This window comes from Homalodisca vitripennis, chromosome 4 (assembly GCF_021130785.1).
Source record: "Homalodisca vitripennis isolate AUS2020 chromosome 4, UT_GWSS_2.1, whole genome shotgun sequence".
Classification (NCBI taxonomy): Eukaryota; Metazoa; Arthropoda; class Insecta; order Hemiptera; family Cicadellidae; genus Homalodisca; species Homalodisca vitripennis.
Genome location: NC_060210.1, coordinates 114,949,290 through 114,966,698, shown reverse-complemented (window position 1 = coordinate 114,966,698; position 17,409 = coordinate 114,949,290).

Below are 17,409 nucleotides of genomic sequence, written 5' to 3'. Positions count from 1 at the left end.
ATGTAAAATACAATTGTTTTTTTTTTTTTATTTGGATACTTACTTACATATAACCAATTTAATAAAATCTGCTCTTAATTAAGTACAAATAAATCATTACAATCAGATGCGATGTTTTATATTTGAAAATATACACGGGATTAATTAATAATATTGGTTTGATCTCTCCTCCAGTTTTTGCTGGGATGACTCAATACTTTAGTAAGTTGTTTACAAGTTTGCGGAGCTGTGAAAGTGGGTTGCGGGTTGAACACCCTTCCAGGACCTTCTGTCCGCTGACAAGGTCGTCCGGTCCGCCTTCCACAGATCGCTGAGTAACAGTAACTTGACCGTGAGCGACTGCTCCAGAAGTCTTGTGTTTTGCGTACGGACCATGATGCAATGGAAGAGAAACGTCATGTATATTTCCATATGGTATCTAGAACCAAGGTTTTACATAATTTTTAGTCATAAGCGCCTATGATTGGAATCTTGTCCACAAGTGGTAATTTTTCGGAAGTAGGTATTTTACGCAATCTTCACTATTTAACCCTTTACTCTACAGAATAAAGTGAATATTTCACACTGGGTTTTACGTAACTATAAAGTCAATCTGCGCCCATGATCAGAATCTTGTCCACCAGTAGTAATTTTTCGGAAGTAGGCATTTTACGCAACATTAAATTTTGATCTCTTTACTTTTTAGTATAAATTGAATATTTTACACAATCAATCTTAGACACAATTGAGATTATGTATCTAAATGCATACATGCTATATAAAGGTTTAACGTAATCTTTTTTACTCATGTATAGTTAAGTGTACTCCCATATCAGACGTTTTAAGTCTATGCTGATTCTTAAAAGAGTACATTAAACTCAGTAGCCCATTCAGCTATTCATTGTTAGACTCAACTTATTCTAAATACTATATACATTAATTTAATAATTTATCTTTTTATTATCATAAACAGTTAATTTTAATGTTTCCTACTGAATTGTTTTTGGTTGTGCTCTACTACATTATCAATCAATCTTTATTGCTCATAGTCAACAATGCTGCACGGAACACAGTCATATCTAGATATATGGCCTTAGCAGTAAAACTAACTAAAGCTATACAATATATACGAACTAATAACTGATTATAAAACACCTCTTAGTATAATATATTGCATAAGTCTATTTTTGAAACATGCAAAGCTTTCTGATGATTTGACATGAACCGGAAGAACATTATAGATTTTAGGACCTATTTACTTTATGGTTTTTTATATAGATTATTAATACGCATTGAGACAACGAGGCAACCTCTATTTCTTGTTTGATAGTTGTAGGCATGGGTCTCAAAGAATGTGATATTTTTCAAGGTGAACACCGATACTTCATAAATACATGGAGACGGAAAGGTCAAGAATTGGTGTCTCCGCAACTTTCGCGGCTTTTCAGAGGATAGATGACTTTAAGGATTACATTTTGAGGCGTTGACCAAAACAGTAACCCATATGAGTTGTGTAAGAAAGTAGTAGCCGAAATACACCAATATACCGATCTCCTTATTCAGAAAAATAGACAGGCATCTCAATAAAAACATGGCACTACTTAGAAGATATGTGTTCAGTATGAGTACTCCATTTGAACTTGTTATCCATATGAAGTCCGAGAAAGTTCCTGAGTTCGATTGGGAGATTGTTACATCACCGAGCGCACTGACAATCTCTGTCCGGTCTCTTCCAGGTTTGAAGTGTATAATTTTTGTTTTCTCTGCGTTTAAAGAAAAGTTGTTTTCGGAAACCCAAGTGCTGCATTGATTTAGAGAAGATTGTATCAATAAATCAAGTGAATTTAGGGAATTTAAAAGAGCATTCAAAATTGAAAGAGGTATTTAAGGGGCTCTAGAACCTATACAAACATGTTACAATCTTTGAGTCAGTACAGCGATGTTCCTTGTTTGTCCGACACTGTTCAGACTGCCAACTTCCTATCGTCAAGCACATCCATGAGGTCTTAGCTCAACAGCGTATTCAACAGGCGAGCGTAATCGATTTGTGTCAGCGTAGCTTTGACAATGGCTGTACTGAGAACAAGATCAATTGTTGGGATTGATCGTAGACGCCGTAAATTCGATATTGTCTGAAAAAGAACTGACGACGACCTGTGTGTCATTGAGTAATTTGTGCTTCCAAGTATCGGAGTTACTTCACGAGATACAAATTTGTGTCAGAATAAATTGTAGGAATATTAAACGTAATTATATAGTATGAAGATAGCGGTGGCATTATTCGGTACTGGTTGTACTGTGATACAAGAAGAAATTCTGGTTGGACTGGTCAATTCTGAAGAAGAAATTCTTAAACCTAACAATATCTGGAAAAAGATGATAATCTGTTTGTTATTGGTCAATTCTGAAGAAGAAAGTCTTAAACCTAACAAGATATGGAAAATAGATGATGATCTGTTTGTTATTAATACTAGGATGTTAGGGGAATTATGAGTGTAGTATGAGTGGTTTGTAAGCTGAAAAGTATAGATATAAAAAAACCATAGAACTAGCCCTGTCTTTTTGAGCCAGTGACATCGTTTTCTCTTCGTTCATGATCACCTGATAGGAGTTCTGATCATTGCAACTTCAATTATTTTGGAATGTTCAACTTGATATATTGAAAACTGACTAGGGTTCTCCGACGCAACCTATTGAATTCCAGCGGTTTTCCGTCAGGGATTGTGCAGCATTAAGTTCTCTTAGCTACCCCATGGAAAAGGTGTTGATTGAGTTAAAATCACTATTTTGAACTGAATCAAATTACTGCTTTTCTTTATTTATATTATTTCCTCATCATTCCCACGTTACTGATGAAAAAAACAAATAACTATCCATTTCTAGAGAGACTGTTAAAATAGACTTCATGGATTCTATGCGATAGGGTTTCATGTCAGGCTCCAGAAGGTTATTTATCAAGCATGGAGAATGCTTACCACAGATTCTAGATGAAATTAACGTTTGAGGCTGGATCAGTAACTGAATGGCTGAAGAAAAGGCGTAGATATAGCTAAGGCAGATACTATGGAGATCCCCATCTGTAGCTATACTACGTTGAGAGAATCAATAAATGAAGATCTGGATTGGAATAACAATTAGGAGAATATCCAACCTCCAGTAGAGCGTAAGAAGTAATGCCTGGTAGAAGTAGTGGTAAGTGTGCCGGTTAATAATAACCAGATCAAACTAAACTCGCTGGATACTCTGGATCTACAATAAACCATTGAGAGAATCATTAAGCTAGACGTTGGAAGGATATTTAGCTCAGGTAAATAGCTGAGGTGGACACACTGGAGCATCTGGTACTGCTGTTAAACACAAAGTATTAGGAAATTACAGTCTGAAAGGATATTACACTCTACGTAATTGCAGGAGCAATCGCATTGCAGTTTGCAAATCTGCTGGTAACTGCAGCAGAGCGATTATAGAATTAGTAAGTGAAACGTTGGTAAATCGTGAAGTGCAATGCGGTAGAGCTCTGAGAGGGTCAGTATGTCAGACTCTGGAAGATTGTGAAGTGCAATAGAATAGTGGGAGCAGACATCCTGCAGACCCCAGCTCTGCGGTAGAGCTCTGAGAGGGTCGGTATGTAAGACTCTGGAAGGTTGTGAAGTGCAATAGAATAGCGGGAGCAGACATCCTGCAGACCCCAGCTCTGCGGTAGAGCTCTGAGAGGGTCGGTATGTCAGACTCTGGAAGATTGTGAAGTGCAATAGAATAGCGCGAGCAGACATCCTGCAGACCCCAACTCTGCGGTAGAGCTCTGAGAGGGTCGGTATGTCAGACTCTGGAAGATTGTGAAGTGCAATAGAATAGCGGGAGCAGACATCCTGCAGACCCCAACTCTGCGGTAGAGCTCTGAGAGGGTCGGTATGTCAGACTCTGAAAGATTGTGAAGTGCAATAGAATAGCGGGAGCAGACATCCTGCAGACCCCAGCTCTGCGGTAGAGCTCTGAGAGGGTCGGTAGGTCAGACGCTGGAAAGCCCGGTCATGACGAGATGTGGACCTGATGTTGCGTAATCACGTTAGAAAGTCATGTGATCGTTTCCGGTCTAGAGATTCATTCAAGGCTTGCCTTAACCGGCCAGTGACCATTGAGCAATCGCTGACCAGTGGCCACTCCTGCACGCTTCATTGGCACTTTCTAACTTAGCAAACGTTATGTATTTTCTGCGATGACTAGTGACAGTGACACCTCTTTGGTAACAGCAAGTCAGTTTTCTTGGATGTGCACATGATCTCAGAGACCAATTGCTGGTAATAAGAATTGTAAGTGGTCCACCATAGATATATGTCACTTGTATGATTTTGGATCCAAAAACGTTCAAATTTCATCATTACCTTGTATGTTTTTTAAGCACTTTTTCAGAGAACGTTTTAGATTAAAGCTTGCTGTAATGTTTGAAGTATTGAAGAAATTTCTCAAGTCTAGTATTTTCTTCTAACGCCTCATAAGTTTACACATGAATTAGTAATTTAAATAAGTATAACAAGTAGACAAAGTATAACAAAATCTGTGGTCTTTTAATTTAAAATAGAATTTCCTTGAGCCATTTTCGCTTGATACGAACATTCCTTGAAATTTTACAATATTCTCAAACACCAAAAATCCAGTTTACGCACTAAACACCTTTTTGGAATAATTTATGAAAAAGGAACTTATCAAAAAAGCATATGCTGTTCAACAGTAACCGTTGATTGATAATGCATTCTGTATTACGGCATCTGAATACTCAACGCCCATGTAATTTAAAATGTGGAGCATTGCCATTGTAAATCCAACACTCATATCTCATTAATGACTCTGCACACTCGACATAATTAAGCAATGCTTCGTCGTCTTTTATTGGAGTTCAGTAGGAGCCGACCTCGATATGCAGAGACCTTGGCTTGATTCTGTTGACAGTTAGCTGTCATAAAATGTCAAGTAAACACTGAACAGCTGGACAAAAACCGACGAGTATATGGATCTGAAGCTGAAACGCTATTCATTGCAAAAGCATTTCATCTCATGATTTGCTAAATGTGGATTAAATGTAATTCTCCAGGGTTAATGAGATTCAATTGATAATCAACCATGAGCTATTTAAGTCCTAATGAGCTAGATGTAGACTTTTCACTGCTTTGAAATCAACTAATAGTATCTACGCTGAAATCAGTTTCTACAGGTTGGCAAGATTGTGATAACGATTTCTTACCAGTTGTATTTCCTTACTTTCTCTTCGCCATTTATCATAGCCACTGGCTGGGTGGTCCAGGGCACTTCACAGAAGAGAACATAACCGAAATCACCGTGATAGCTAAGAATTAGTAGTCAACTCTCCCTTCTAATTTTTAGGTGGAGGGTTTGATTGTAGTAAGTGCTGACTAACTCAAAAACCATATGATATTTATCTTTACCTTAAATGTCTTGTATACTCCTAATCGTGCAATAGAGTCAGGAAAGCCTGTCACTTGAGGGGCTAGGAAGATCTATAATATATAATTTTTGTAATATCTTTGGAACGAGTTATATTCAACAGACATGAAATTTTGAACGAAACTCCATTTGTATATAAGAAACACTGAGTTCTATTATGGTGCGTGTCACTCAATTGAATTTGGATGAGCGTCAGAGAATATTTGTACATTGGTCTTATGGGTAGCCGTAGTGACAACAAGAAATTAGCAGAATAAATAAATGTTTAAGCAAACAAAGCACACTCATGGGAGATTTTAACATATGACATATTAACGCATGTAGCCTTACTAACCCAACACGCATGGGTACTTAATTTGGTGATGATTTGATGACTAATTATTAAACTTTACTATGAAACTCAACTAAATAAAGTGAATGTATCATGTGGTAAGATATTTAAGGACGGATTTTATCTGTCGACTTAAAATTTCACATGAAACTTCATTTACACTTAGACAAGAATAACAGGATGGTGTAACTATGGACTTAGGAGTGTAATCGAAGCCTATTACTCAGTAGGCTGCCACAATTTCCCTTTTGTTTGCCAAAGAATATATCAAGTTATTTTTCGTATGATTGGCTGTAGTTCTATCTGTCAATAATAAAATGAGTTATAGACGAAATTTTGCTTTGAACCTCAGCAAAGCCTGTTAAGTAACATGTGGTGTGGCGTAATACTACCTTGTATTTATAAACTTCTTTCAAAAGCAATTTAGAACATAAAATTTGCAAGAAAGTTGATGTTTTGGCCAAGATTGTGATTTATCAGATGCTATTGAATTTAGTCTAATTGAAATGATGAAAAACTGTCTTACCGAAATCTTATATAAAATAAGAAATTTTACAGTAGTTATATAATAACATGTTTTTTAGTAATATCTCAACTAAAATTCACAAGAAATCTTTCAGTTACATTCTTTCAGATTTAGAAATCCAGGTCTAGAACTCGAAGCACGATTCTAATCAACGAGCTAGTGCTTATTTTCTGTCACGATGGTCAGCGAGAGCTGAAGAAACTGGGTGGCTGGGGACTTTCACACTTGCGCCACCTACCGCTAGTAAATCAATGTTGATTCTAGTGCTGTGCTGACACCACCTCACACTCTAGGTCTATCGGTGTGAGACCTAGGAGTCTCTGCAGGGGCTTAGTTAGGAATTTTCAAAAGGGGGCTTAAAGATGTTTGCACATTTGAACAATGGCAAAACCCAGCACCACAATAAAACCAATGATTATCAACTATGCAAAGTGTAAATTAGTTAGTCACAGTGACGTAACTACAGGAGGAACAGGGGGGTAGAACCTCCCCCACCGAAGCCCTAACACATATGCCCGATTTACGCTTGTCAACGCTCTGGTATGATTTGTTTATTTTAACCTATATTGTAATTATATGTCAATGGTTAGGTTATATGTCAATGTAATTATATATTACAATAGGTTAGTTATTTACCTGAAAAAGAGAGATCAAAGAGATCAGATTTTACATCTCGAAACGTAGTGTTACTGATTTTTTGTATCACTAAACGATGTCCAATGTCCGGAAACAATCATGTTTCTTCACATTTAAAAACTATACAGATTACATAACGTTAATCTAACTTCTTTTAAATAATCAAGGATACCCAAGTTAAACTTTTTAATTTTGATTAAGCCTATCTAATTTATTTAAATTATTCAAATTTATTCCAAACCCTCCGGGGCAGTGTGCTTTTCAATCAGATTTTTGCCTTTCCCAAATTTCAGTTTTATAGTTCCACCACTTGTTAGTTTTTAAATATTAAATTATTATGACGCGAATTATATATTTCAAATACATTTTTCCGTACCAATAAGAGAATTTTAGGTATCCCTCTTGGAGGGGGTTTAATAACCCCCACAGCCTTTCTCTGACTACGCCCCTGAGTGTTTGTAAACTGTTTAGCTATAAGAACAACCAGTTATATGTTAGCCTTTTGAACTCTATGTAATATTCGACCCTAAACGTTGGAAACATTTATCATTTTTTAATATGGACAGTTATGAAATGCTTGTAATAAATAGATTCTCTGAAAATTATTTTTCAAAATCATTCTTAATATCTTTATTAATCCATAAGAATATTAAAAATACTTATCTATATGACGTAATAAGTAGAGTTCGAGAACTTCATTTTAGAAATGAATTTTCAGGAAGTGTATTTTATAGTAAACCTTATACGATAATATTTTGTATACTGGGTATTCAGAGCACAATCTGTAAGTGTAATTTATTCAGAGATTAATTTTCAAAGAACTTTTGTCAGAGTAGTTTTAGTGAAATGCCGATAGAGTAAACAGTTGAATGGTTCTATTCATTTAGCCACTGAAAGAAAACAACTAATCGAACTAAATCAACCGACTGAAACTACTGGTTTCACTCACTGCCAAAACAATTGAATGAAACATTCGACCGATACGAAAAACACCAACCGATTGAGTGTGGTTTTCCAACAATTGAATGAATTAATTGTTTTCAACCGATTGTTTCCATTACTGTTTCAACTGCCAATAAAGTTGACAGTGCATTGGTTCATCTTGTTATGATAAAATATGATTTATATTCTATATATAACAAAGATTTTATAAATACATTTTGTTATTAACTTTCAAGAAGTTATTGAAAGGGTAGGCCCCTGATTTTCGCGATTCAAACGCCACTGGTTTTCTGTAGCAAAATAATTTATTTCTAAAAGGGATGAATATAAAATGCACAGGAAAGGCCAAGAAAATAAACTTGTTCGTATTAAACAATAACTGCAACATATTTCAAACGTGATTAAATAAATACTTATTATAAGGAGAGGTTAGAAACAAAACTTAATCATTTTTTGTGCTGTCAAATAATGTACCTCTCTTAGCCCAGTTGTTCGACAGAGTCCAGATCCAGAAATGTGCAAAATGTAAAATGGTAAAAATATCGAGTTTAATCAAATATACACAGAAATAATGTAACAAAACAAAATAATTTATTCTGCAGATATATAACATGGTCACTTTTAATCAGTTCACTTCCTTATCATAGTAAAACATGTTTGCATTTAGAACAGTTTGAAATACTAAAGAATACTGATCACCTGAAAGCAAAAAGATATGCAACGTTAATGCCAGATGTGTTGTGTAAAAGGGTCATTAGGTCTATTTTTATAAGGCAGGTACAAAACACAGATAACGAACTGGAGAAAGTGAAGGGTGGTTTTTTGTCCCTTATCACTAAAGTGCATCTATTTGGAACAACGATAGTTCTGAGATTCTCCACCAAAGCTGTATTCATTATTGCAATTCTTTACATGGTCGTGGTTCTGTAGAAATTTAATTTACTACATCTAAACATTACCTATATTTAAGATACAATTTCATTATTAACGCTAGATGATGTCTCACCTCTTTATGTATTCTGTTAAATCTGTCTTTGTAAGATTCTCACTGACATATTCCCATTTTAATGATTTATATTAATGGAATTAATAAACATTATGGACACCTTAGCAAAACATGTACAGGTATTACAGAGGTTATGATAAATTAGATTCCATGAGGACATAAACGCTTTACAAGTATTATCGAATTCAAAATATACTAACATTGAATATAATCTTGAAATTTTAAATATATGCAAGAAGACTAATCTAATGTCAACATTTTTGAATTTATAAAAGTGTCAACAATAATTCTGACATATTATTAAATGACAACGATGTTATGCCGAAATATGTATTATTTTGATTCACTTTTACACAATTTAAATTAATCATTTATTAAATACTACTTACAAAATTTTGCCACAACGGTAATTTTTGACACATGTTAATTTATTTTTGTTATTATAAACTCTGTAGTACCTAATGATGGTCTCTTTGAGAATGGAATTTCATATATTTTAATTCATATAACATATTAACAACATTTAAAAATTACTTGTACATGCGCTATTAATTGGATTAATTGATAATTACGTTATTCACCTTTGGGGGTGCATTAATAATAATGGGATAATAAGTTGAAGAGTCCTTTATATGAACTACTAAAACTTTCATTTTACAGTGCAAGATTATTTGCTTGTTTTTCTATAACAAATAGTATAGAAACATTTTAGGGGTACAAAACAACAAACTCCAGAATATTAGGGCTAAAGTATACGATAGTTTAAAGGTTAAATGTAAGAGCTATGTTTTCAACTATTGGCTTTTTTTGGAAAAGTTAATGCAGCATCGAATTTATCGAAAATTTTAATTTCGGAATTGGAGAAATCAATGAAATACGAGTGTTACTGATCCAAAAGGATCGGGAGTATATGTGGTTAGTTATGCATAATATAAATGCAAACTACAACTTTTCAAGGAAACTATTCAAGATCAAGATCAATATGAGAGATCCGTTTGTTGGTCTGTGTTATCTGTTTAATCGCGAAGTATCATGTGTCACCAGCAGAGTCACATTCTGGATCAACTCCAAGCTACAACCATAAATCAGTCGACAATCACAATCAGAGTACAATCAGAGTAGAAAGTGTCACTGTGATCACTGCCCACGTGACTTTACACCTACTCAGTCTTAACACCATCTGCTCCACCTTGGAATTCCTTAGGTATTGTTACTTGAGACAGACCATAAATATATACACTGTATTCCAATCTCTTTTGATACTAGGGTGTCATATATATGAAGCAAACACATTAACATATCGGGTTTCCTGAATAACTTTCCGCCAAACAACTTGATATCTGCAACGGGTATGCGAAATATCTAAAGGATAATAAAATCAACATCTTGTTTAAACTTGTCTAAAGTCAGAAGTTTCAATTGTCTTCTGAATACCAAAATGGTAACGTCCAGGTTTGGAAACTCTAACTAAATTTTAAAGTTGTTCGTAATTGTGTATTCCAGACTGTAAAATATTTTTTAGAAATTTGATCAACACTGATTATTTCGTTTAGACCAATATAAACATTAACCTGTGAATCAAATAAAAACTAAATACCAGCCAATAAATTTCCATGGATAAAATGTACTTGAGAATGATAGGAAATGAATTAAAAAAAAGAAGACTATTACAGAACGATACCCTGGCACGTCTCCTACCTTATAGATTTCACAGCTGAGTCAGCGTCGCCTAATGACGCCGGAGGAACCACGCCTGGAACCACGGAACCGCACCGGAAGAGGACAAGGAACCCTCATCCGGTGGTCCGGCCACGGCGCGGAAGGAACCAACTGGTCCAAGCACCTTCCCTTCCGGACATGCGACTTTCCTTCATCCCAGATGTCCCAAGATTTATTCTTGTGCGTGATTTTGTTTCGGTCTCAATGACTGCGTAGTGGAGAAAGCGTGGTATTTGGTGTAAATTATGTTCCGCCCATATTGTAATTAAATGATAATGATCTTAACGGAAGAACTTTAATGATTGGCCATTCGAATTTTAACAACTGCAACAAAGAAGTTGAAAACTTCTTCTGTGCTTCCTTCACCTTTCATTGCAGCGTCTGTAAACTTGTCCTGTTGGAAAGTAATGTGGTTTTCCTTAATAAAAACTCTTGTACTCGGTTTCACATGCACGAGTCATTGTGGTCAAGGAAATTGATACCGAATTGCAGAAACATTCTATTAGATGTCAAAGATAATACCCTGTTTGTGTATTCGTACAACCGCAAAATCTCTCAATTCGTAGTACTTTAGTGCACATTCTTGCCATCGTTGTCAAAATGTATCTTCAAATTTTAGGATACCATTCAATATTGGTTTCAAAATCTCTTATAATTAATTGAATGCCTGTGATAAGAACGTTTACGTATTCAGCTGACTTGTTTAGGAACTTTATAACTGATTCCATTGAACGTTACGAATTCTTCAACTTGGTACTTCAAGACACCGACCGTAGAATATTCCTTAAAACCTCGATGAAGAAGTGGAGCCATAAACTATGGACAGTCCAGGTCCTAAAGACTTGTAGCCGACTCTGGCCATCGTCACATGTCACACCTCATGTTGCCGCCTCAGGAGAAAGCTGTCAACGATGCGACGTAACCACCACGCTAATGTCAAGACGTGTGCTAAACACTCCCTGCCTCCGCCAAGTCAGAGAGATTCATGATGGGCTTTACGTAGTGCGTAAGACGTGCTCTACTTCACCTATCACCAAGTTCTTTGTATGACGATGCAGTGTTGTAGAATTGGACGAACACACGTGCGAAAGTAGAAAGCTCTAGTAATTTTGATTCTGATGCAGTCACCACCATTCCGTTTGGTTTAGGCTCTGATTACTAATGCTACAAAGGTCCAGTATAAAGACACGGAGATTGTTTCAGTTGAACATCATGTTCCAAGTGCTTTCCTTCTTAACATTTTTGAGTAATTTCAAGAGATGGGATTGATGAACAAATCTCCTCACTCTATGTAGACTTCGTAGGGTATAGCGAGATTTTGTTCAAACGAGTTCATGAACCTGCTCGGAAAACTCTACACATGATTTCTCTGAGAATTATTCTCATAAAATAGTCAAGATTCATTATAGTCATTTTGGAGGAATCAAGCTCTTATTGTGGCAAGGCTGTCCTTTGACTAGCCCGGTTGGATTTGGAACAGCATCTTAGCATTTAAATAGAACTTCTCAATTATTGGTGGGGAAGTGTTTTCTCCAGAAAGGCTGGTGATGTTGGCACCTTCCTTGGATATTCTATCACATTACTTACCTGTCACACTACTTTCTGTCGCAAGTATTAAAATAGTCATTGGCTGTTTAAGGAATTTAATATCCTATCTGAAGGCTGTTCAACGTTGAACATTGGAGACACGCTTATCAGTTTATATTAGACCTCCTAATCCTTACAGACTACCACATAACACGTTTATTCTATTTTAGTGGGTGTAATAGTCTAAGAAACGACAACCAGTTTGCTTTTTATATGGAAACTTGTTTTCTTTATATCGATAAAGACATTTTCTCCATAAAAAAATCGAACTTAAGCCGCACCAGTTTTGATAGAGGTCTAAATACGAGGGTATCAAAATGTTTAAAAATATGAAATAATATTTTTTCTTAGCGTGACAGACTTAAAATCCAACCGTCAGATACGCGAATAAATGTTAAATCAGCGTCAGCTTACCATATACAGACCCTTAAAGTTGAAACTCTGTCTCTTTATCTTGTTTTCTGACGATTATATAACTTCTGTTTATTTATCTGATAGTCGGTTGTATGTGTTTAAAGCTCGAAAAACTTATCATTTTATATTTTAACCCTTTTGATATCCTTGCATGTTGAGCTTCACCTAACTATATACATGAGTTCCTGAACTATAAGATTGCTGTGAGTCTTCAGTACAAATTATATTCGATGATTTCAAGTCAATAATCCAAGATGCCCATAGCTAACATAGTTAAAAGACTAAAATATTTCAAGATTATGGAATTTAAAACTATAGGAATCAGAATTTCCTTTAACATGTAGGCTATAATTCTGGGATCTGAAATGCCTTTCCTTCATTAATTCTCGGTTAAGTGTACAGCAGGAAAGGAAAATTAAAATCTATGAAAACAATCATGAAACAACTGATCCTTTATAATTGCAAATGAGTTGGATACTTGTTGGGCATACAAATCGTACTTTACAAAAACTTTTCTTAAATCTCCTAGAATGGATTATTCATTTCATTGTGACCAGCCACCACGTTGCGTTATGGTAATGATGGATCAGTGGAATTCGTCGAAACTGACAAAGAAGCAGACCAGTCTCCAGATATGTTGAAACTGTGACGAAGTTGACAAGCGAAGCAACCGAGCGTTACGTAACTGTTGACGAAACCGAGGTTTTTCCTGCGGCGATCAGGACACGCTACAAATTCCTGCTTTGTACCCGGCACCAGCACGCGTGCTGCTCCCGCAACTTCCAATATGAGCGGATCTTTTGACAACGACTTGGTAAAAGCTGGAGTCCGCTCTGACCTGGATGTCATTACAGGATAATGCGCGAGCGTGGTAATTCCGCTAACATATCAGCCGTAATGGAAACGAGCCTCTTTTGTTGACTTGAAAACTAGTTTCCTACATTACTCGTGGGAACCTGAAAAAGAAATAGGGTTCTTCTTATACAAACCATCTACGAATTTGATCATACGAGAGTGTAAGGGTCTCGTCTACGTAACTTTTTAAATCCCTTTGTTGCGCATATGTGGGTTTTGTGTCCCCATTGTGCTGCAATTGTACACGTACTTTATTTTTTGAGTTAAACCTCCAATTTTTCTTACTCGGTAAGAACCAGAAGAACTAGAATTAAATTTTATATAAATACATTATACAATTTGATAGAATTGAACTACAAAGGATATGTTTCGAAACCCTCTTAAGAACGTATAATTCTTAATCGGTTAGAATTGGAGGTAAGATAAGTGACCCTAAATCCGCTTTTTTCATTTAATTCTCTTTATGTAACATTTTAGTCTTTGTTGTAGTTGAATTACTTCTTTAAATTCCAACATCAGAGGCTATTTTCTAAGAGCAAGTATCAAAATCTAAATTGATCTACTTGTACTTAGGTTTATAGTGGTTTATTTCCGGTATGGTTGAACAAATTCATTTCGCTACAGGAAATCCACAACAGACTTTTGTCGAGAATTCTAAATTCAATAAACCTACCTGTTACTGGAACAAAATCAATGCAATTTACTCCGTTTCAAATGGCATTGTTAATGACTACGATGATTTGAACAAATTCATTTTGCTATAGGAAATCCATCAACAAACTTTTGTCTAGAATTCTAAATTCAATAGACCTACCTGTTACTGGAACAAAAGCAATGCAATTTTCTCCAGTTCAAATGGCATCGTTAATGACTACGACGACACCAAGGACACCGCGTTAGCCGGAAAGGCCGCAAATCCCCTAGTGAAAGTTCCGCCCAGAGAAGGTCCTCTTTCTTGCAGGAGCGGCTCATCTGTTGTGTTGGGTAACAGTCGTGATCCTCAACGTGCTTCCTCCAACCGGTCCTCGGAGGAAATCGAGACATCCTTGGGAAGTAGGTCTGCGAACACTCGGACACTTTTTCTAACATCTCATTTGAGTCTGTTGCCAAATAAATGCGGATTTAATCCAAAAATTAAAAACTATCTCACTGTAGTATTTTAAGTGTGCTTCATCGTGTTAAAGTATAACTGGTGTAATATACTTGTGTATGATTATTTGGAGTTTTATGGCATTTGGTTATTCGCTTACATGGCATAATTTTGATAAGCATTCTATGTACCCTTAAATACTAGAAGACATTGTATGAGCAAGACCATTGCTCGATACATAGTTGATTCTATATAGTAATGCCAATACCTAAGTGCATTTTGATACTTTTTCTTTTATTAACGTGTTAAACATATTATAACATAAATGATTGTCAATTATCATTGTTATTTGTCAGCAGACTCCAGTATTTAACATTGAGAAACAAATATTTGCATGGAAATTTATTCAAAAAAAGGATAAGATAGACGTGTCTGTGAGTTACAAAAACTTGTAAAAATCACAGTGAATACATATAAAACTACTGTTTGGAATAAAGTTTTAATAATTATAAAATATGTCTTTTTAATTTCTGTAAATATTATTTATCGTCATTTTTCTCAAAATATATTTTATTTAAAGTACTATTTCCTTGAATCTTGATTTATTTTAAAACATAACTTTCTCTTATAACATAACTAATATATATTCTCTAAACAAATCCTTTCGTTACGTTAATTTCAGCAGTTTTACCTTGAGTCTGAACGCAAAATGTTCTAAGAAGACTTCATCTATTATATAAAAATGAAACTGTTCGTGTGTAACAGCATCACTCACAAACGGCTGGACGGATTCGCCTAATTTTTTTTTTAATTTGTTCGTCTTGATCTGTAGAAGGTTATAGGATACTTTTTATCCCTTTCCCGATTCAGGATTCCGCCCCACTGGTTACAGAAATACCCGTAAGAAATGCATTGCAGCAAACATATGTTATTAAGTGAAAGAGTCTTTTCAAATTTTTAATCAGCTGTTCTTTGTAAACATATATAATGCGACAAAAAATATATTTATATATAATTTAATTACTACACTTATAGTTTTAAAGCATAGAGTAAGCTTAAGAGAAACGACAAATTTTGTTTAAACTGTTTCTGCAATCACTGTTAAACATAGACTTTACTATCCAGATAATACAATTCAAATTTGACGTAAAAATTCACCTTTAACTGCAATATTTATTTAATATAAACCATGCTCATGCTTGATCAGAAGAGCAATGCAGATATCATAATTACTATCTTACGTTGGCTACAAATATAAAGAATGTTATAAAATCAACCTTAGTTGTTTTTTTTTGACAGAAGTATCAGGAATGTGGTACATACCTTCATAATGCGCCCAAGAAGCTCACGAAGGAACGACTATCAATTAATCTCAGCAATGTTTAGAATGTGATAGAAAATGAATAAGTGAATATAGTGTACTGTTTTCAACGGGAAATTGCGTGCGAAGCCGCGGGAAACTTATTGAAATGCGCAGCGAAGCGCGCCGGGTCCGCTAGTTAAATCCTAAAAGACGTCAATCCACATAGAAGTGACCTGTGTATTCTACTGTAATAAACACACCTTTTTATCTTCAGCCGTTTTTACTAGGAACTAATTCGAAAATTGCCCAACTTCTGTACTGTTAATGCCTAAAATTCCCTGTGCTGTGATCAATTCCTTTTATTAAATCACTGTGTTTTTATAATCCTAACCAATATTCGATATCCTCTCACCTTAACCGGTCAGTTTGAGGTTATGTTTGGTACAGCGCTGTACGCTTGCGCGTGAGAATGACCCACCTGTTACACAGCTGACAAAGGTCAAGCGCAGGGAAAGCGCCGCCATGTTTGTTACATAACCTCAACACGCCACCGCTGCCGCTGCATGCACCGAGTCGCACTGCTAGTTCCAGGTCAAGCCGACTCGGCTTCCTTCACTCTCTAGGCCATCTGCAACACATGCAGCACACTTCACCGCAACTGCTGTACCGGTTATTGCTGAGGGCCACTTCCTGCAGTGATTTCTACTTGTAGTGATTCGAGTCTGGATTCATTTATAACTTCTAGCCGCGCCTATACTATTAAACCTGCTCGTATTAAAGTGAAAAGTTGTCTGTTTTACCATTTAGACTTCTTTGATCAAACTGGTGTTTCCTCCGAAAGTTACATTTGTTCAGGCATTGTTACTATTCTCGTTGTCGTGTTATTTGATCTCTTATTACTATTGTTACATTTTATTGAGTTTATTATAACTATTGATAAAATCATAACTTGTCAATAGTTATATTACTTACCTTTGTATTATTGGTTTAATTCCCCAAGATAAAATAAAAATATATACACCAGATAGACAAAGACGGTTGAAGTTGACGATTACATGAAATCTATTCATTGTTTGCTTAGAAATATGCCCTTATTTAATAGTGAATTCCTTTATCAATACTTGTTCATGTTTTTTATTGTTCTTTAATTAAAAATTTTTAAATATGCAGACTCATGAAAAACCTTGTGTGTCCACTAAAACAAGATTTGCTCAAAAATAGTTCACAATAAAAGATCTACAAGAGTGACAATTGACAATTAAGTGAAGAAGTATAAAACACCAATTTCAAATTTGAAAAAATCACTTTTGATTTTCATTGATTGGGAAATCCTTAATATTTTAAAATGGAAAACATTCTCGTGTAAAACTGAGTCAATTTTATATTCGTTACGAGCATAGCGACACTAATAAATATCTTTCAAATAAATAATCAAGAAAAAATAATAGAATATTTTATTTACCCATAATTTTGGAAAGGGTGGGCGAGGGAATGTTGATTGTTTAAGCTAGGCGGAGCGGATTTGGCCACGTAGGGAAAATAGCGACATGCTGAAGAACAA